General features: G+C 43.4%; 1 protein-coding gene across 1 annotated transcript in view; it reads left to right on the top strand.

Moving 5' to 3' along the window:
• ADAM19 (ADAM metallopeptidase domain 19) overlaps nt 1-21,047 on the top strand; it is an 86,755-nt gene that overhangs the window by 8,043 nt on the left and 57,665 nt on the right. The window lies entirely within an intron of this gene.

Here is a 21,047-nt window from a genome sequence, read left to right as displayed (position 1 = left end):
GAAATTTCTGGGGCCTCTTAGGGTTCACTGTGTATGTGTGTGAGAGAGAGAGACAGAAAGACACTAAGGAAGGGATGGGCTGGAGGACTTGGGCAGCTGTCTTACTCGCTCCAGCACAGCGCATGGCAGGAAGTGAAGGAGATTAGAGGAAAGCAGCAGAGAGGAGAGTGGCGAGGTGGGGTGTTTTGGGATTTGGCGCTCACACCCTGACTGCTCCGTCTCTTCTGGGTCAGCTACATCTGAGCTTCTGCCAATAAGGGCATAGTCAGCAGTCTCCTGGCTTCATCGGCCTGGTTCTTCCATATCCCCAACCTCATTTCTCTTGGGTGGCTGCCTCGCTCAGAAACATTTCCACATTGATTGGCCGTCAAGCACAGTTGTATCTTGATTGATGTTATCGAGCAGGTAAATAGACATAAGGCACGGCTGCGTGTGGCCCAGTCTTTGACCAATCCCAGTCTGTTTTGGGCAATGGAGAGCTTTCCTTACTTGGCCAGGGCCCTCTGAAGGCTTCTGCTGTCTCCTCATCAACAGTCCTGCTTACATTCTGCCACACAGACCTCACAGATAAGGCTGCATGGCTCAGAGAACTGCCTGTCTCCTCTTGGCAGCCCGTGGAGTCGCCTGGAAGCAGATGAGTAATCACACACATCACTGCCAAGAAAGGGATAGATAGGGACCTTCCCATATCCAGAAGGATAGGAATGACTGCTCAGCTTGGGTGGAAAGCAAGAATATAAATTATTCCAAATTTGGGCTTTTTGGACACTCGCGGAGGAGGATGAGTGGTGTTGGAAGTGCATTATAAGCATGACTTAAGCAGTGTGTGCAGTGCTCATCCATGTCTTTCCTCTGCCTCCAGGACGCGGTGGCCTTTAGGAAGCCAGAAAAATGGGCATTTCAGTCATTTTTGTTGCTCTCCTCCTTGTAGTGAAAGCAGTCCTTTCCTGGTGCCTTCCTCCTGAAGTGAAACCGGCCCAGGAATGTGTTCTTTCTGTTCCATTTCCCTGGAATAGACCTGGCTGGCTGTGTCTGCCGAGAGTGTGGGCCCTGTCTGCCTGGGATTTCTCCTTGCACTGTCTTCCTCTGGTCTTGCAGGGAAGCCCCTCAGAGGGTATGTTCTTAGTCTCTCTCAGGGTCTATTTCAGTTTCTTACAGTCCCAGCCGTCCGGCTCTAGACTAAAGGTTTCCTATTGCTACCTCCATCTCAGCTGTCCTCTCCTGCCTCCATTTAGAGTATCTGACTCCTCAGCTTCCTCTGGGCTGCCCATGTGATGGGGTTGGTGGCATGGACAAACTCTTGGGAGTTGGATTGGCCAGGCAAGGATCCCGGGACTCATCCTTCCCTCATATTTTGTAATCTTTACAAGAGGTCATAGGAAGTTAGGGCACTAAGATGCCTTGGAAAACACTGAAGCAGAAACTTCAGCTCAGAGAAGGAAAGGAACTTGTCTAAGGCCACACAGCAAGTAAATGAGAGAGATGAGATGAGGATCATTTGTGTCACAGAAACCCAGATTCGACTTACTAGCTGATTAACCTGGGGACACATTGCTGGGTCTTTTGGAGTCTGTGTCCTTACTTATAAAATGAGGATAGTAACACCTGCCTCGTAAGCGTGGCTATGAGGGCTCAATGCAGTGATGTATGCAAAGTGCTTACAGAGCACACGGTAAGTAGTTGACTGCTATTGTGATTTTTTTCTTTTACTGTCCCATTCTGAGGTTCCAGAGGAGAGCCCGGAAATGTGGTTCAGTTGTCTGCTGCCGGGAGCAGCTCTCTTGTTTCCCAGTGATCAGCAGTGGGCTGGATATGGTTCCTGGCCTCCTCCAATTGGCAGAAGGCAGGAGATCTGACAAAAATGGAAGCAGCAGAGCCAAGCAATATGACCTCACCAGGTATCCCTAGGGACAGCTTCCTGCTATTTTCGTCTAAATTGGGCTTTTTGTTTTTGAACATGTGTTAGCAAGCGGAACTCCAACTGCACACGACTTCCCGGTGTGTTTACTTCCCAAAGCCTTTTCATTCATGGTGCGTGCAAGCCTGGATTCAAAACAGCTTGGGGGGTGGAGAGGGGCTTGGACGAGGTGCTGCTTTTCTGATTTTCAAACTTTATTAAAAAAAAATGGTAAACTTTTTATCATCCTATGATATTTGAGGGGAAACTAGGCCCTGTGCTAAGGGATCCTCATGCTCTGATTCTTAATATCCTCAATTGATTCATTCATCTTTCCCATCTCGGATCCATGTACTCTAGGCACCAGTGCAGGCAGTGCAGATCCAGCTGTGGATAAAACAGTTCTGCCTTCTTGGAGCTTGTGTTCCAGTAGGGGTGAGCAGTAAATAAACAAGCAAATGATGACAACTGCTATGGAGGAAACAAAGAAGCATTAGGGCTCCAAAGAGGGAGGGAGGTGCTGTTTGGAATGGCGGCCAGAGCCAGCCTTGGTGGTGAATTGATATTTGAGTCCAGACCTGAAGGAAATGAGGAAGTGAGCCACAGGAACAGGGGGGAGATGACAGTTCCAAGGAGCAGGGACAGCCACCAAGTTCAAAAACACTACTAGACTATGAAGGTTTCCATTCCCTCTGCCCACCCCCAACCACATTCCCCCCCCATGTTAGATTCTCAGGCCTCCCAGGAGCAGTGGACAAGGACTCCTGGAACTGTAAGGGCAGAGAGAGGACATTTCTCATTTCTTTCTCATCATCCCGAGGTATCTGGCCTTCTCTCATTTAATCAAAGCCCAAGTGCTAATGTGTGGCCCAAAATAGCAGTGAGCCAGCCTTTAGTGGAATTCACATGTGGAGAGATTGCCAACAATGGTGAGGATGCAGGAGTGTGGGGCTTGGGCCAGGAGCGAGGGCATAGCAAATGGGTGTTCAGCTCAGGCAGCAGACACCCCAAGATGCCTTAGTTCTATAACGTGGCCGGCGGCAGCCTTCTGCCACTGTGAGGCAGCTCAGGATAAACGGCTGACGTTCCCATGGGGGATACACACCCTTTCCCCTGTTGATTGCAGGTGAGAAAGAGTGACATCACAAGGATAATCTGAATGTGGCCTCCTTGTTGGATCCTGACCCTGCCACTTACTAACTGTATGTCCTCTTCAAGCCTCAGTTTCCTTATCTGGAATATAATATGTCTGAGTTCCACATTTGGAACCACGGGGAGCACAAGATGAGATGGCACCTGTCAGGGGGCCAGCATAGTGCCTGACTTGTACTCTGTATACTTTGTAGGTGGCAGCTATTGTTTTTTTCTTGCTTGTGGTTTTTTTTTTTGCTTGTGGTTTTTTAATTGCAAAAGCAATGCATACTCATTGTAAAACATGTAGCAATACCAAAATATAATGAGTAAAAGAATGAAAGCCTCCCACCCACAGGGAGAATCCACTGTGAACGGTTGGTGGGCTCACCATGGACCTGTTCTCTGTGTGTGAGAGCACACACATAGATACTCGTAGGCACAGTCACACAGAAGCACAGCCAGGCTGCTACTTTTGTGATGATGCAAGAGCAGAAATGAGACTGTACTGTTACATATTGCTCCACAGTTATTTTTATAGACTCAACTGTAGTGATGAAGGTAGTATTCTGCTCTAAAAACATGTATGTTCCCTTTTGTTGTTCAGTTGCTCAGTCATGTCCGACTCTGTGACCCTGTGGATTGCAGCACTCCGGGCTTCCTGTCCTTCACAGTCTCCCAGGGTTTGCTCAAACTCATGTCCATTGAGTCAGTGATGCCATCCAGACTTCTCATCCTCTGTTGCCACCTTCTCCTCCTGCCCTCAATCTTTCCCAGCATCATTGTCTTTTCCAGTGAGTCGGCTCTTTGCATCAGATGGCCAAAGTATTGGAACTTCAACTTCAGCATGTGTTCCCTAATTTTATATTTATTCACACCCATACTGATCATTTGCAAATGTTGGTGCATAGCTGTGGTTAGCAGAACCTGACTTGTGACTGGGACTCTGTGGTACAGTGGAGAGAGTACTGAGCTCAGAGACAGGTGATGTGGAATTGGTCAGCAAGCCAGTTGGCCCTGTTGGGTTTCCACCTTCTCATCTGTTGCATGGCAGTTTTGTCCAAGTTAGGCTCTAAGAGCCTTTCCTGCACTACCTATTTAAGGGATACCACATAAGTGGAAAATGAAAAAGAAGTCCCTGCCTCAGGGCATTTGCTCCCCCGTTCTGGAGACATTCCTGGAAAGAGGGGGCAGTGGGATAAAGACAAATACCTCCAAAACCACAGAAGCTGAGAATGAACTGCTAGCTCAGGACCCATTGTTTAAGCACCATAAACACAAGGAGGCAAATTACAGGGAAGAAATTACAGGCTGCTATTTTCATAACCCACAATTTTGAGGCATAAATCCATAATATTTGTCCTCCATGTAATTTCCCCCAGACCCTGAGGACTGCCTCATCAATCCAGAAACCATACTGGACAACAACTTATTTGCTGAAATCAAATGGAGTCTGTCTTCACTGTAGGCATCTGGACATCTGGATGCCTCCAGGAAGAAGTAAGCCCTGACTCTCTCCCTTCTCACTTTTTCCAAAGGAAGGCACGTTGAACTGTTGAACCTGCTTGCAGGATGCTCACTGACTATGTTACTACATTACAAGGTCACCTTCAAAAGCAGATGAGCAGCCCAACCAGTGGGCGCTGTGCCCAGAGGACCTTTGGCCACCTACTTCTCTCTGCTCATCCTTTAAACACGTTCTGGAACTGTCATCTCTTTGTTAGACTTCCTCCCTTGAGTCTAAATGATGCTAAGATTTAGGTTTTGGCTTGGGAAAGGGAGAGATATCCCTTGGTCTCACCACAGCCCTGTTAGCGAAAGAGAAACAGAGTTTGTACAAGACTGGCTTATAAGAGTGGATATTTGTTTTCTTTTGTGTGTATATCTACCTTCAGAGCTCAGGGGGAACAGTAATTGTCAAGGCAGAATTTAGGTATTTGGAGGTTTACTGGATATTGTACCTACCACTACCAACTTTCATCTCTCCTCATATCTCAAACTTCTTTTTAGTCCCTTGGGAGATATCTTAGGGACTTTTTGTCATCCTGGAAATCAAGCTGCAGCCTGGAAAATGAAAAGTTGTTCACTGCTAATGGAGTGATCCAGCTCCTTGACTCTTTTTCTTCAACCCTATTTGAGTTGTATGTAATACCAGAGAACCCAAGAATGGGAGAAAGAGGCAGAAGAGGACTTTTCTCAGCAATAGATTGGGTGGGTTAGTCACCACCGCTTACCGTTGCACTTCTCTTCCAAGGAGGCCTGGTGGTAATATTAATACACAGCTGATCTGGAGCAAAACTCCATATACCACCCAGACCATGACCTCTTCCCGGCTCCCTGCTTCCTTGTGGGTGAGGAATAGACTTTAACATCTTATCTAGGATAAAGGACAGCTCTCTTTGACCCTCTCTTGTCAGGAGCTTCACTTATTGTTGGCAGAATTCAATTTCCTGTATCAAAGAGAAGCTTAAGAAAGGCTTAGGCATATCCCAGCGCTCTCGGTAAACCATGCTTCACTGAAGTGCATTTAAATGAGTCACAGACATATGGCTTACATTTCACTTAAAATACACATGGCTTAAGAAATTGGAGGATATCGTTCTTTAACCAAGTATTTGGCAGATCCAAAGTATTCAAAATGTTTTTCCAAACTCAGCACACAGCTGGGCTCCCCATTCCCCGCAGCTGAGATCCTATAACTCCGGTAGACCAGTGCCGAGGAAACCGTTGGATAGTTGGGTGGGGACATCAGAATTTGCAGAGAGCTGCCTCCAAGTGGCTGAAATTTTCTTCAAATATATATATATATATATATATATATATATTTGAAGTACCAGGAACTGGAATTAACCCTGTTGCATTGACTCAGGCAGTGAATGCATAAGTGGATTTAAATTCTAAGTGCTAGGTTAGGCACCTTGCCCCAGAGGGACCATATAGTCCTGTCTGAAATGCAGCTTCCAATTGTAGCTTTATAGATGGAGATTGATCTCATGATTCCCATGTTGCCCAGAACCCTTGGAGTTGCAGACTGGATTGCCAGCCAATGTGATGTTGTCTTTCTACAAGCTAAATTCTCAGCCCCACCCCTGCTTAAGCAGGGGCTCCATTATTTCTGAATCATTAGAAACATGATACTGCTTTGTTAGGGTCCACTGTGTAAACTCAGTCTCAGTAACTGGAAATGGTGATCTGGGTGGATGCAGCTAGACAGTGCTGGAAGAGAGTATCAGGCAGCATCCACAACTGTAATAATCTAGATATGTTGATTCTTTTTTTTTATTTTTAACTGGAGGATAATTACTTTACAATATTGTGTTGGTTTCTGCCATACATCAAAATGAATCAGCCATAGGTATACCCACATCCCCTCCTTCTTGAGCCTCCCTCCCACCTCCCACAGATGTGTTGACTCTGAAGGCTGTGAGAACATAAGGCAAAATGCCTAATTTAGCATAGTAGGACAGGCTTGGGTCTTGGTGCTGGAAGGACCCAAATTCAGTTCCAGGCACTGACACTGTCTGGTTAGGTGGCCTTCAGCAAGTCATTTGTCTTCTGAATGTTGTTTCTTCTTCAGTATTCACCATAATGCTCACTCACTAGTGAGCATTAACTGAGGGCCAGTCACTGTGCAAAGGCACTTCACATACTATCTTATTTAATCCTCATGGCAACCGTCTTAAGAAGGTATGATTGTTATTCACATTTTATAAATGGGGAGACTCTCAGGCGGAGCCAGGAGTCAAACTCAGGTCCATTTGCTTCTTACTATACTTTACCTCCACATAGAAAATGAAAATAACTTCATTGTGGGTAAGGTAGGCTGAGAAACGTTCCCTACCCCCAAAAGACCCACATTCTAATTCCTGAAACATGAGACTATATTGCCTTATGTGGCAAAAAATAGTCTTTGTAAGTGTGACTTAGTGAAGGATTTTGAGAAGAGATGATTCTGGATTTTCTGGGTGGGCTGTAAATTCAGTCGCTGGTATTTGTAAGAGGAAGGCAGAGGGAGATTTGCTCACAGACCTGAAGAGGAGAAGGCATTGTGACCACCGAGAGGGCAGTGATGCAGCCACAAGCCAGGGAATGCAGGCAGCCACTGGAAGGTGGGGGAGGCCAGGAATGAAACCTCTCAGACTGAGCGCAGCTTTGCTAACACCTTGACTTTGCGTTTCTTGACCTCCAGCACCCTGAGAGAATAACTTTCTGTTGTTTAAATTTTTTTTTTCTTTCTAGTTTTTCATCTTTTTTTCTCTTTTCTTTTTTTGGCTGGGGCAAGTGGGATCTGAGTTCCCTGACCAGGGATGGAAACTGTGCTCCCTGCAGTGGAAGCATGGTGTCTTAATCACTGGACCACCGGGGAAGTTGCTAACTTTCTATTGTCTCAAGCCACCCAGTTTCTGGTAATTTGTTACACACTGGGCTTAGGAAACAAATCCACTGTTTGTGAGCCTTAGGGATAATGTATTACAATGTGCTTAGTATCATTACAGTGCATAAGTAAGCTGGTTTTCAGTACATGTTAACTTTCATTAATGTAAAATCATGAACAGATGTTTTCTAAAGTGTCTTGGTGATGCAAACCATTGCATATGGCCGCTGTGAGTGTTTTCAAGTAAGAGTGACAAGAGAAAAACACATTGAGACATAGCATGTGTGGTTACAGTTTGTCAGCATTTCCTGAGTTCTAGGTCATGTTGTATGATGCAGTCTGCCTTCAGGCAGCTTCTGGCTGAGGACTGATCATCAGATAGGGATAACGATATCGTCAGTCATGGTAATAGCTACAAAGTAGGAGATGCCTTTATAGCAGGCTCTGTTGTGCAATCTCTACATAGTTCATCTAATTGAATCATCACAGCAACCCTATGGGTTGTTGTTACCTGTGTTAGTACTGTTTGGCAGATGGGGACCCTGAGGCATGGAGCAGCCCGTGTTGGTCACAGTCACCTTGGTGAGAAGGGTGGAGCTTGATCTCTTTGACTCCAAGCCCAGGCTCTTAGCTGTGGCCTCAAATTGCCTCATGGATGCCCTGTCCTTAATCGGTATGCTCTTCTTCAATGAACACTTGGTGTTCTCTGATATTCTGCCTGCCTTCTTCCCTTTCCTTCTGCCTTCACTGGTTGGATTTGGATTTCAGTCGATTGTAGTGATGTAATCTTGGCATGTTAGATTGAGAGCCTGGCTCCTGTACCTACTGGAGGTGTAAACTTTGGCAAGTTGCTTTACCTTTGCAAGTCTCAGTTTCCTGATCCACATGATGGGGCCAATAATAGTGGCCACCTTGTTAGATGTTGTGTGTTATTCAATAACGCAGTGCTCTTCGAGGACTTACTCTGTGCCTGGTGCACTGTGAGAGGCCAAGAGTCGCTATTATTTGTGTTTTGCAGGATGGGAAAAACATTTAAGAATGTAGTAAGAGGGAATTCCCCTGAGGTGGTTTCCAAATGTAATTAGGAAGACGACCTTAAAGTCCATTGCCCTTGGGAGGAAACTCACTTCTGCTCCCCCGCTGTGCCCAGTTTGACCTAACTGTATCTCCAGAATGCAGCTTTGCGGGGTTGTCCAGTCGGCCAAACTGTACCTCTTGTCTCTGCCTGCAGAGTCCGTGCCCTCCCTAGGCAAGGCTCTGAGCTGTCTGATAAGCAGGTAGAATTTGTTCACCATTTCCGGCTCTATCTCCTTCCAGGGACCTGCAGCCAGGGCTGCCTGTGTAGCCAGGAAGGATGTCCATGGTTTTCTTTTGTCTCCAGCTTATTTCTCCTGGCAGCCCTTCAGCAGGAGCACAGGGTAACATGAATGGAAGGAAGCTGTCAACTGACCTGTTGGCCTTAGATGGACCCTTGTCAGAGCGAAGGGAAGCTGTGTACTTGGAGGAAGTCGGGAGTTGATTCTTGAGTTTGAGGAACCCTTGACCATCAGCTGTTTACCTTAAGATAACAACGATAGTTGGCATCCAGTGAGTGGACATTTACCATGAACATACTATTTTGCATAGTTTTAACTCTGTATAAATTTCCATGCAAATTTATCCAAATGGGGTCATAGTATAACCTAAGTTTTATTATCTATTTTTTAAAAAAATTTTGAAATACAGCATGAGAATCATCAATTATTTTTTTAAACATTACAGAAGAAATATTTGGAGTGTTTGAAACTTTGATAATAAAATTCTAGAAAAAATTACACAAGTAATAAAGTTTTGGGCTTCCCTAGTGGCTCAGTAGTAAAGAATCTGCCAATGCTGGAGACTCAGGTTTGATCCCTGGGTCGGGAAGATCCCTTGGAGAAGAAAATGGCAACCCACTCCAGTATTCTTGCCTGGGAAATCCCATGGACAGAGGAGCCTGGCGGGCTAACAGTCCATGGGGTAACCAGAGAGTTGGAAGCGACTTAGTGACTGAACAACAAAATAAGGTTTTAAAATAAATGAGACCATACTTTGTGTACCATTCTGTAATTTGCTTTTTTATTATTTGGCTTCAATACCCTTCCACATTAGCTTATTTATAGATCTATTTCATTCTTCTTAATGATGACAGAGGATTCCACTGAATGGTTCCTTGCTATTACAAGTAATGCTGCAGGAACAACACATTTGCAAGTATTAGTGTAGGATTAATACCTTGCAGTAGAACTGCAAGGTCATATAGCATATATGTCTAACATGTTTTAACTTTTGAAGAATTGTACTTCCCATTCCACAGATTCCTCCTCAAAAGCTGTACCACAGTTTGGGAGTATATTATGAATATATTTCTATGTAAATTTATGGGATCATTTTTAATGACTGTATGATAGTACATTGTATGTGTATGCCATAATTAGCTTTTAAAATTTCTTATGATGAGTTTGGGTAAACTCTGGGAGTTGGTGATGGACAGGGAGGCCTGGCGTGCTGCAGTCCATTGGGTTGCAGAGTCCAACATGACTGAGCAACTGAACTGAACTGAACTGATGATGGAAAATTATCAAATGTGCACAGAAATAGAGAGAATGATATAATGAATCCCTACATACCCATCAGATTCAGTAAAAATCAAGATGCCATGATTAATTTAATCACCCATTTTGATGGGTATTCAAGCAATTTTTTCCTTTCATTTCCCTCCCCCCCATTTTTACAAATAGTGCTAGAGTGGACACCTTCATGTTCTTTGAGAGGCACTTCTGGAGGGTCACTTCCTAGATGTGAACCACTGGGTCACGGGGAATTTACACAGAACATGTAGGTAGATAAAGGCACTTTGCTTTTAGCTTCTGTGTAAGTTAAACCCACTGCCTGTATTGAGAGAAGTTGTTTCTCACACTCTGACTACAGGTTAGTTGCTGAGCTTGGGCAGTTGCTTTAAATCTAAACTTTTTTTTTTTTTAACCAGCTTTATTGAAATGTACCTTACATACCACAAAGTTGATCTGTTTAAATAATATGCCATTCAGTGTTTGTTAGTATATTTACAGAGTTGTGCAGCCATCATTATGTTCTAATTTCTGAACATTTTCCTCACTCTAAAAAGAAGTGATTAGCAGTGTTAGAGGTTGAACGTGTTCCCCCAAAGTCATATGTCAGAGTCCTAACCCCTTGTACATCAGTGTCCTTATTTGGAGATAGAGTCATAGTGGATGTAATTAGTTGTGATGAGGTCATCCCGGAATAGCACCTAATCCAGTATGACTGGTGTCCGTATAAATAGGGGAAATTTGGACACAGACGTGCACAGAGGGAGAATGCCATGTGAAGATTAGAGTGAAGTTATGTGGCCACAAGCCAAGGAAATACTAGAAGCTCGGAGAGAGGCCTGGAACAGATCCTTCCCCAGTATCTTCAAAGGAGCATGGCCCTGCCAGTGCCTTAATCTTATGTTTAACTTTTTAGAACTGTGAGATGATAAATTTCTATTTTTTAAATCTCTAAGTCTGTGGTACTTTGTTAGAGCAGCCTTAACAAACTAATGTAAGCGGTCACTCCCCACTGCCCAATGCCATCAGCTCTAGGCAACCACTAATCTGCTGTCACTATAGATTTACTTACTCTGGATATTTCATATAAATGAGATTATCCAGTATTGGTTTTTTTTTTTTTTTTTTTGATGTGTGTGTGACTGGCTTCTTTCACTGTGTAATGTTTTTGAGTGTTATCCATGTTGTATAGCATGCATCTGTATCTCATTCCTTTTTATTGCTTTATAGTATTCCATTGTATGAATGTTCTGTGCTTATCCATTCATCAGTTGATGGATCTCCTGTCTTTTAAACCAGAGCTTACTTGACTCCACTCTACAAGTTTGATTTCAGCAAATTTTTAAAAAAAGTACACTTGGTTTATAGTGTGTTAACAGCTGCTGTACTGTAAAGTGATTCTGCTATATATATATATATATATATTCTATTAATATTCTTTTTATTATGGTTTATCAGAGGATATTGAATACAGTTCTCTGTATTATACGGTAGGACTTTGTTGTTTATCCACGCTATATATAATAGTTCACTACTCCTAACCCCAACCTCCCACTCCATCCTTCAACCAAAATCCCCTCTCCTTTGGCAACCACAACTTTGTTCTTTATGTCCACAATTCTGTTTCTGTTTCATAGATAGATTCATTTGTGTTGTATTTTAGATTCCACATATAAGTGATATCATATGGTATTTGTCTTTCCCTTTCTTAGTTCACTAGTATGATAATCTCTAGTGGTACTCATTTTGCTGCAAATGGCATTATTTTGTTCTTTTTTATAGTTGAGTAGTATTCTATTGTGTGTGTATATATATATATATATATATATATATATATACCACATCTTTTTTTCATGTTGTTAACACTTATTGACATACATAGTTCTTTTTAAAATTAATCTTTTCTTTTTTTTTTTTTTTACAGTACACCTTGTTGGTTATATATTTTAAATATAGCAGGTGTGCTACATCTTCTTTATCCATTCATCTATCAATGGACATTAGGTGTTTCCATGTCTCCTGTGCATGTAGCTTTCTGAATTATAGTTTTGTCTGGATCCGAATCCAGGAGTGGGATTGCTGGATCATATGATAGTTGTATTTTTAGTTTTCTGAGAAACCTCCATACTATTTTTCATGGTGACTGTACCAACCTGCATTTCCACCAACAGTGTAGGAGGGTTCCCTTTTCTCCACATTCTCACCAGCATTTGTTTTTTGTAGGCTTTTTAATAATGGCGATTCCGACTGGTGTGAAATGGTACCTCATTGTAATTTTGATTTTCATTTCTCTAATAATTAGTCATGTTGAGCATCTTATCATGTGCTTTTGGCCATCTGTATGTTGTCTTTGGAGAAAAGTCTGTTTTGGTCTTCTGCCTACTTTTGAATTGGGTCGTTCATTTTTTTGTTGTTGAGTTGTATGAGCTGTTTGAGTATTTTGGAAATTAAGCCCTTTTCCATCACTTCAGTGGCAAATACATTCCTCTATTCTGTAGGTTATCTTTTTATTTTGTTTGTGATTTCCTTTGCTGTGCAAAAGCTTATAAGTTTGATTGGGTCCCGTTTGTTTATTTTTCCTTTTATTTCTATTACCTTGGGAGACTGACCTAAGAGAAGATTGGTATGATTTATGTCAGAGAATGTTTTGCTTATATTCTCTTCTAGGAGCTTATGGTGCCATGTCTTATGTTTAAGTCTTTAATCCACTTTATTTTTGTGTTGGTGAGTGGATGTGTTCTAACTTCACTCATTTACATGCAGCTGTCCAAGTTCCCCAACACCACTTGCTGAGACTTTTTTTCCGTTGTATATTCTTACCTCCTTTGTCAAAGATTAACTGATGGTAGGTGTGTGGGTTTATTTCTGGGTTCTCTGTTCAGATCCACGTATCTGTTTTTGTGCCAACACCATGTTGTTTGGATTACTGTAGCTTGGAAGTATTGATTTCAGCAAATGTTGATTGAGCACCTATGTGTAAAGTCCTGTTGCTAGGTGTTCTAGGGAGTAGATGCAAAGACCACATCCTTGCCCTCCAAATGTTTACTCTCTGTGGGTGAGAATATACTCACGCAGCATAATAAGAGGCTGGTTATAGATTTACTTAATAGAGTTAAAAGTAAAGTGCTGAGGGAGCCATAAGGAAGGAAGAATTTCTGACTGGGGGCTAGAGAAAGCTTCCCTAAGGAGGGTTCCTTGGAGCTCTGTCTTGTGGGAGCAAGGAGGGGAGGCTTTGGATGAAGGAGGGAGGAGAAATGAGTTGAAGAATGAGAAAGGAATTCAGACTGAGAAATTAATATATAAATATTTGGTCTGGATCTAGGGGAACCAAAACTGTAGTGCTAATAAACTCTTAGGAATTCAGTATTCCAGCTAGCCAAATCATTGTATTTCAGATGAGTGGTATGTGGCAGTGGGGAAGGGGTTTCTTGCCCTTCCACGATTGGGCTACCTGAGGATTTAGTGACTTAGAGTTCACTTTTTTTTTGGGTCCTCTTATTTTTGACCTTGAGTTGGATTCTCTCTTGCTTCTGGTAAAACCACATGGTCAGAGAGGTAGGTGTGATATTTTTAGGGAAGAGGCTTGAGGTGCAATTTAAAGCTGAGCTGTATTTCCTGTACCTCGATGAGTAGAAGCCCTTTCTCCACCCCTCTCCATTGAAGGGAAACTTGGGCTGAGCTGAGTGAATGGAGATGGACCTGGTGGATGGAGCCTTGGCCTGAGAGGGGCTGGTCCAAGGCAAATATAGCTTCTTCTACAACTCAGAGTGGGTGGGGGGGCGTCTCCTGAGAAGCAGGGCCTGGAGACCAGGATGCAGGTTGACGTATGGCTATGCATTTGGATTTGGGAGATGTGCTTGAAGTCCCACCTTACAGACCTAATTTTTCATCTTCAAGGATGTGCCTAGATTCTTCATCCAGACTCTCTGGAAGCTGGAGGATATCTCTGCTTTTCAGCGTTTGTGCTTAGGAAATGGAGCATGATTATCTGGGGAAGAGTTCTCCTCCTCTATGGGAGGAGGAGGCCAGTTCTGAGACCTCTGGACTGGTTTTGTCCTGAGAATGAAGCCACGTTTACATTTTTATTCGGATTTTAAGAAGGTAACCTTTACTCTTTCTCTATTTAGAACTCAGTGACATACACACACCTTTGGTTGATACCTTGAATGCTGAATGAACAGGCTTTTGGCTACCCTGGAGCAGATTGCAGGTCTTGCTCAAACTCACCTAGGAGCAGTTATTGGGTCAGAGAATTCCTGGTTTTTCTAACAAGAGTTTCCAGTGTACTGGGTTTGAGTTATTACTCAAGTTATTATTTGAGGATTAATCATTGGGAGTTCTTAACTTCCTGTCTCTCTTACTTTCTCTTCCTTCATTTAACAAATACTCTTCATACCAGATATGTGGCTGGCACTGGGCTAGGTCCTGGGTGTTCCTGGAAGAGTAACAGCAAGCAAGACACTATCTGCTATCTTGGTGCTTGCTCAGTGGAGGAGAAAGATAAGCCAATCATTATTGACCAGTGTGGGGCATGCTATGATGGGGGGAAGTAGAAGGTACTGTGGGAGAATGGGGAAGGGGAACCTACCCTGGCTCAGGGGTTGGGGAAGCCTTCAAGGAGGAAGTAAAGTAAAAGGAAGAAGTAGGGTGGTGGTAGAGGGGTGGTAGAGTTGGCTTTTACAAGGGGGTGAGTTCCACCCAGGGCCAGTAGCAAGAACAAAGGCCTTTGTTGATGATGAAATTAGAATAGAAAGCAAGAGGAAAGAAATGGTCCAGGTGGGCAGGGGAGAGTCCTTGAAGGGCCTTGTAGGCTCATTAAAAGGGTTGGTGTGTATCTTGAGGGCAACAGGAAGCTGACAAAGACTATTTTAAAAGCCGTATAGTGACAGCATCCAAAGCATGTGAGTAAGATTACTTAGATTGAAGTTTGGAGGATCGATTGAAAGGGGCAAGACTGGCAATAGTAATCAGACCCATTCAAAAGCGTTTTTAGAATCTGAGGGGGAGATGATGGTGATCTAATTTAGGGAAGAGGTTGCAGATATAGGCAGAAGAGGTCAAATTCCAGAGATATTTGTAGGGTGGCATCATGGAGACCGAGAGATGGCTTGAATATGAGCTGAGGAAGAGGATGGCTTCCAAGGCCAATCTGAGGTTCCTGACTCGAGAAAGTAGCAGGACAGTGGTTTGAGTCCCAGGGTTTGTCCTTAGCTGGTAGCAGAACCTTGGATAAGCCACTTCTCTTCTCAGATCTTTAGTTTTCCCATTAGTTGAAGATAACAACCCCTAGTTGTCAACTTTGCAGGCTTGTGGTGGTTGGGTATCCACTGATAAAATCTGTGTGAAAAGTAGCATCCGATACTCTTTTCCTGACCCTAAAAGTCCTGGCAGAAGCAAAGTATGTTCTTACCCTGGTTATCTTTATAATTTGGACTCTTTGTATATAGACTTCCCCCCTTATCTACAATTCTAAGCACTTGGTCTCCCAGGAACTGGTGAGGCCTCGCTGAGGGCCTCCTTGTGGATTCTCAGATTGACTTGTGCTGAAAACAATGATATCATTGAATGGGTGGAGCTGAGCCAGACTCCTCGGCCAGTTTAAGGAGAATTGGGGTCTTTATGACTTCTGTACTTATGGCTGTCTTCCAGGCCCCTCCGTAGCGCCCATGTGCCCCACTGCCCCCTTTTCCTCCTCCTTTCACCCCTGAGGTTATGGGTTTGCAGAAAACTGGCAGCCCCCATGTTTTCTTCTCTTGCATCAGTCTCCCTGGAGAGAGATCCAGATGGGCCACGGGGTAGAATGGCTGTATTATATCAGGCATGGTTTCTCTTTCCAAGTCCCCCTTCCCGGGAAAGGAAGGACAAGTCATGGGAAGGGATTCCCTTGGAGGAAGACTGAAGTGCTAGAGAAAGAGGGGATCTAAGTGTTGGGAGAGACATTAGACTCCTTGTATGCTAGAAGCTCTTTATCTCGCTTTAATGCTGGATTGGGGCTTCGGTAAGAAGGCAGAGGTTAAACTGGCCTTTCATTTGTGTGATGACAGGAGTATGGCTGTGGAAAAGGAGATTAGCAGTGCTGAGGATGGTGAGTCCCCGATCCCTAGGCAGCCCTTCCTCTATGTGTTTTCCACACACCCACACTCATGCACAGGCACCCCTCCTCCAAAGCTGTGTAGGCAGCTTGTTCGGGGAAATTGGAAGTTGATTGCTGCTCTGGTTTGCAATAGTTCTAGCAAGGAAGGAAGTTTTTGGCCAGCCCAATAGGTTGTAAAACAGAAACTTGGTTTCTAGGGACCAACTAGTAAGACCTACCTTCTGTGTGGCCTGTTAGTGTTTTCAAAGTACTTTCACAGATGGCCTTGGAAAGAAAGAAAAATCAATTTCTGACTACCTGTTCAAGTTCTCAGCTGTAACCAAAGAGATTAGCAAGAGAAAAACAGAAGTTTATTAAAGCGTATACATGGGAGATACCCAGAGAAAAATAAGCGACAGTTGAAAGTCAGGCTTCTGTAGCATCTTCAACAAAAGACATTAAGTTTGTAGAGAAATGGTAGGAAAAAGGAAAGAGCTTTTAGGCTTCTAAAGGCAGTTAACTGTGGGAAGGTAAATATTTGGGAAATGCATGGTAGATAAAGATTGGTTTGTAACATTTGTTGTGTAGATTCCTCTGGTACCGTCTCCAGGCTGATGGGGCCTCAAACCGTCTCAGGTGATTAGCTTTTGTCTTTCCTGGTAGAGGACCTTTGAGAACTGATGTCTTGTTTTTAGGCAAATGGAAGGAGGACAGGGAACTTTCCTTGTATCTGCTTCTTCTCAGTTGCCTTCAGCTCAGAATGATCATTTTACTAAAGTTGCACATCCAGGGTGCCATGATCTGCCACCCCTTCAGCCTCCTCTAATCCTCATGAACGAGTTCCCACATAGAGGGCAGGAAAGCAGTACTTGCCTCCTCTGCATCACCTAGCACAGTGCCTGGCACATGATTGCCCTCAGTACATATTTGTGGAATGGCTGTCCCAAAGAGGCCCTGCAAGTACGCGGCCTGAGGTTCTGAAGAGGTACCACACCTTGGCCAAGAATTCAGAGCAAATACATGATGAATTCAAGCCGGGAGGGACTTGGCCTTCCTGAGGTCATGTGCTCTGTAGTTTGTACCATATTATGCTGCTTAATAAGCATTCATTGATGAGATTTCATGAACATCCTTCCTCTCTGCCTCCTGGCAGTGTCTGGATAGCCCAACTCTTGGATTATTTACTGCTGATGATTAGCTAACTTTATTTAGACTGATGGGTTTTGAAGCAAAATACAATTGTGTGATGTTGGTAGGTTGCTTTTGTTCTTTTTTCAAATTCTACATTGGTAAGAGTAGAGAGTGGGGTGGAGGGGGAAGCACTGAACAGAGAGCCTGATTATATACATAAAGATTTTTTTTGTTGCTGTCTGAAGTTTATTCACCAATCCCCCTCCTCTCCAAAAAACTGCTTTATGAGAAGGGTGTGAAGCAATAGAGTGAGGGAAAAGCTGAAGAAATAAGGCTTGAAAATGACAGGGTCTAGGAAGTCAGGTGCTCTCTTCTGGTGCCACCAATGGTGTGTCTCAGGTCCAGTCGTTTTCACTCATCTTGAAATTCAATGAAATGAGACCTGATTGTCCTAGTTTGTTATGACTAGCTCCAGGTGACCCAACTGAGCATGCAGCAAGAGGGGACTATTTCTCTAAATGCAAACTTGGCACTATTTTCCCAGGAAAGTGGCAGAGATACTGGGCAGTCCAGGATGACACATGTCCACTGTGATCTTGGAAGACTTTACAAGTTCAAATCTTCTTGATGTGTGCATTTGCTATGATTTGTCCTTTAGCATGCTGAAAAACACTGGGCAAAGTTTATCAAAGTTACTAGGGTATTTAATCAGAGCTTTAAAGGGACCAGGAACCCACATTTAGGGCAGGTTCGTTTGTGGTTTTCCCTTTTTGTTTGTTTGCTTTTATTCATGGGTTGTCCTACCTACTCCCTTTTTCTAAGCGTATTTTCAAAGGTCCTGTGGTCTTAGAGGTTTCTTTTCTTCACTTGCCCCGTGTCTTATCCCCGAAGTTTACTATACAGTTTAACCATTGCCTCTTGCATTGACTCTTCCTTCGGGTTAATTTGATAACTGTGGTTGTTTACCAGAAACTGTTTGCTAGTGCGTTAGTCACTTTTTTTTTTTAGCTTTCTCAGAAGTAGTAAACTTCTGAGTAGTACCCCATTTCCCCGAACTCTTCTTATCCAGTTCATAAGTGCCTATATGGGTGCTTTACAGGACGTTGCAAAACAAACTTATAAACTCTTCTTGGATGAGCCATTCTGCAGGCCTCTTAGGTCCCTGACAGTTAAGCATCCCCATCCCAAGAGGTCAGCCCTGTTTGCACAGACAGGTTATTCATCGTGGAGGCAGCCAAGAGTGAGGCCTGAAGAGGATTAAATGAAGGCCCTGCTGGCCAAAGGAGTAAACAGTGCTCATCCAAACATCCTTCGGTCAACAACACAAAGCCAAACACAGGACCAGGAGCTGGTCGGAAGGGTGCCAGGTCTTGTAGGGACTGGGAGAAGATGTAATGAGATGTGATCTGTGAAAAGCAGTGTTGATTTAATGCACTGTTTGGACTTCCTTAATAGAAGGAAAGACAACATGCTTTGGCTTTATGCCAGGCTTGTGGGTGGCACCATCTTGCTTTGTGGCACTGCTTCTGGAGCTGGCCCTCTGGCAGCCACGATGCTTGATCCAAGTGAGTGATTGCAGTAGAGGAGATCTACTCTTTATATCAGAAGCAACCTTTGAAGACCCCCCCTTCCTTGGTTTTCTGGTCCCTCAAAGAGAAACGCCTCTGCCCAAGGAGTACCTCTGCCCGTGGGCCCCTTATTTGGCTCTAGGTCCTTGCCTTTGGCATGTTGCTTTGTTTCCATTCCTTTGGAGTCAGAGGTGAAATGAGCACTGCTTTGGAAGTCTTGGTTTTGAGACAGATCAAGCTCTCTCCTCCCCCTTTCTTTCTTGCTCTTTGAAAACAAAAGACAACAAAACACTACTTACTGAATCTGTTATTTTGTCCCAAATATGGACACTAGCTATTATACTAGAATATCACTCTCTGGTTTTCAAAAGCTCTTCCCAATGTCTGTCTGTCCTGGGTATTACCATTTCCATTTGAGAGAAAGGGAAACTGAGGCTGAGGAGCTTGTGACGTGCTTAGTATTACCTCTCTAGTTAAATATGAATATGGAAATTTCCAAACATACCCAAAAAGCGAGAGACTAGTATTAAGACCTCAGAAGCCCATTGTCTTGGTTTGAAAATTACCTAGTTTTACCCCATGTGCACACAGATGTGTGTGTGCACTCAGTCACTTGTGTTCGACTCTTTGTGACCTCATGGACTGTAGCCCACCAGGCTCCTCTGTCCAGGCAAGAATACTGGAGTGGGTTGCCCTTTCCTTCTCTAGATCTTCCCAATCCAGGGATTGAACCCAGGTCTCCTGCGTCTCCTGCATTGGCAGGCGAATTCTTTACCAACTGCACCACCTGGGAAGCCCATGTGCACATAGCTAGTCCTGGAGAAAATGTTGGCAATGATATTTCTAGAAACAAATACCTTATACTTTGCAAAGAGTTCTTTTGCTTTTATTCATTTTATTTAACAGATATTCATAGATACTTTTCTGACTTTGTATAACAAGTCTATGAAGTAGATTCTATTATTCCCCCATTTTATGGATGAGAAAACTGAGACTCAGAGTGGATAACTAATTTGTCCAAAATCACAGAACTTAAAAATGTCATAGCTAATATTTTGAATGTATTTTCTCATTTGATCCTCTCAGTGGGGCTATGAGAGCATAATTATCACATTGTTTATTTGCAGTCTAGGAAACAGAATTTAGGTGGCTCAAGTGAAAACAGTTCTCTTTTTCACTAAATAGTGAGTATTTGTCTAAGTTTTTCTTGTCTAATTAGTGAGGGAACCAACCAAATGATAAAACTGGTTTAAAAATTGGATAGATAAGGGAAACATATATATGTGTATGTGTATATATACATATACATTTCAATAGTGGACAGAGAATGCTGAGATAACATTGCTAAATTACATATAAAATTGGTTAATATCCTGGGGCAATAAAATCATAACCTTGCAGGTTATCTTTTCTGTTAGGTGGAAATCCTTTGCATCGATGTTGTATCTTATTAAGTTTTTACAAGCTAACATCTAATCTTACAGGGTTTTACAAGAGCTGCCTTAATTAATTGTAAATAGTCTTTCAAAGCTACATTCCCCCCCACGGAGTCCAAAGAACCTCAGTCAGGCTTCTCAGAGCCTGCAGTTTGTCAGTGCTCTTGTATAACATTGAAAGGCACCACTGTGATCTTTTGCCTTATTTTCAGGGTTTGAAATGACAACTGGAGAGTGCAACTGGTACTGTAACCAAACCTGTCTGGGCCCTGGACTTGCCCTCTAGGTTGGGCTGGTGTCATCTTTAGATTTTGAGAGGGTGCTTTAGGAGGCTAGAAATGAGAAAAAGAATTAAGAATGTTAAAATTGGTACAATGGAGTAGAATTCCCAGAGCCTGAAAAAGCACCACCTGGAAAAACTATTAAAAAGATAGATTTCTGAGTCCTTCTCTAGAGACTTAAATTCGCAGTGGGGCCTGGGGTTTCATATTTTTCCACAGCATTTCCAGGTGTTGTGTTACTGTGGCGAGTCCCATAATGACCGCATTAGGAATATGAGTGAGAAATGAAAGAGCCTGTGTTACTAGGACCACAGGTGGACGGGGTAAGGGTGCAGCTCCCCCAGAGAGAAGAGGGACCAGCACAGCTTACCTCCCAAGCATCACCAGTGTGTAAGTGCCCCAGTGCTCTTGAAAGAGCCAGATACGAAACAAGACCTGGGAGAAGGAGGTGTCAGTAAAAACAGCTACTGGAATGAGCAGAGTAATGTTTGTTTATGCTGAGCTTGTCTGGGTAGGTTGTTTTTCAAGGTAGTTTGGAAATTGTTATCATTTTGTCTTCACTGATTT

Source organism: Dama dama, chromosome 9 (assembly GCF_033118175.1).
Source record: "Dama dama isolate Ldn47 chromosome 9, ASM3311817v1, whole genome shotgun sequence".
NCBI classification, from domain to species: domain Eukaryota; kingdom Metazoa; phylum Chordata; class Mammalia; order Artiodactyla; family Cervidae; genus Dama; species Dama dama.
This window is presented reverse-complemented; position numbering and strand designations above follow the sequence as displayed.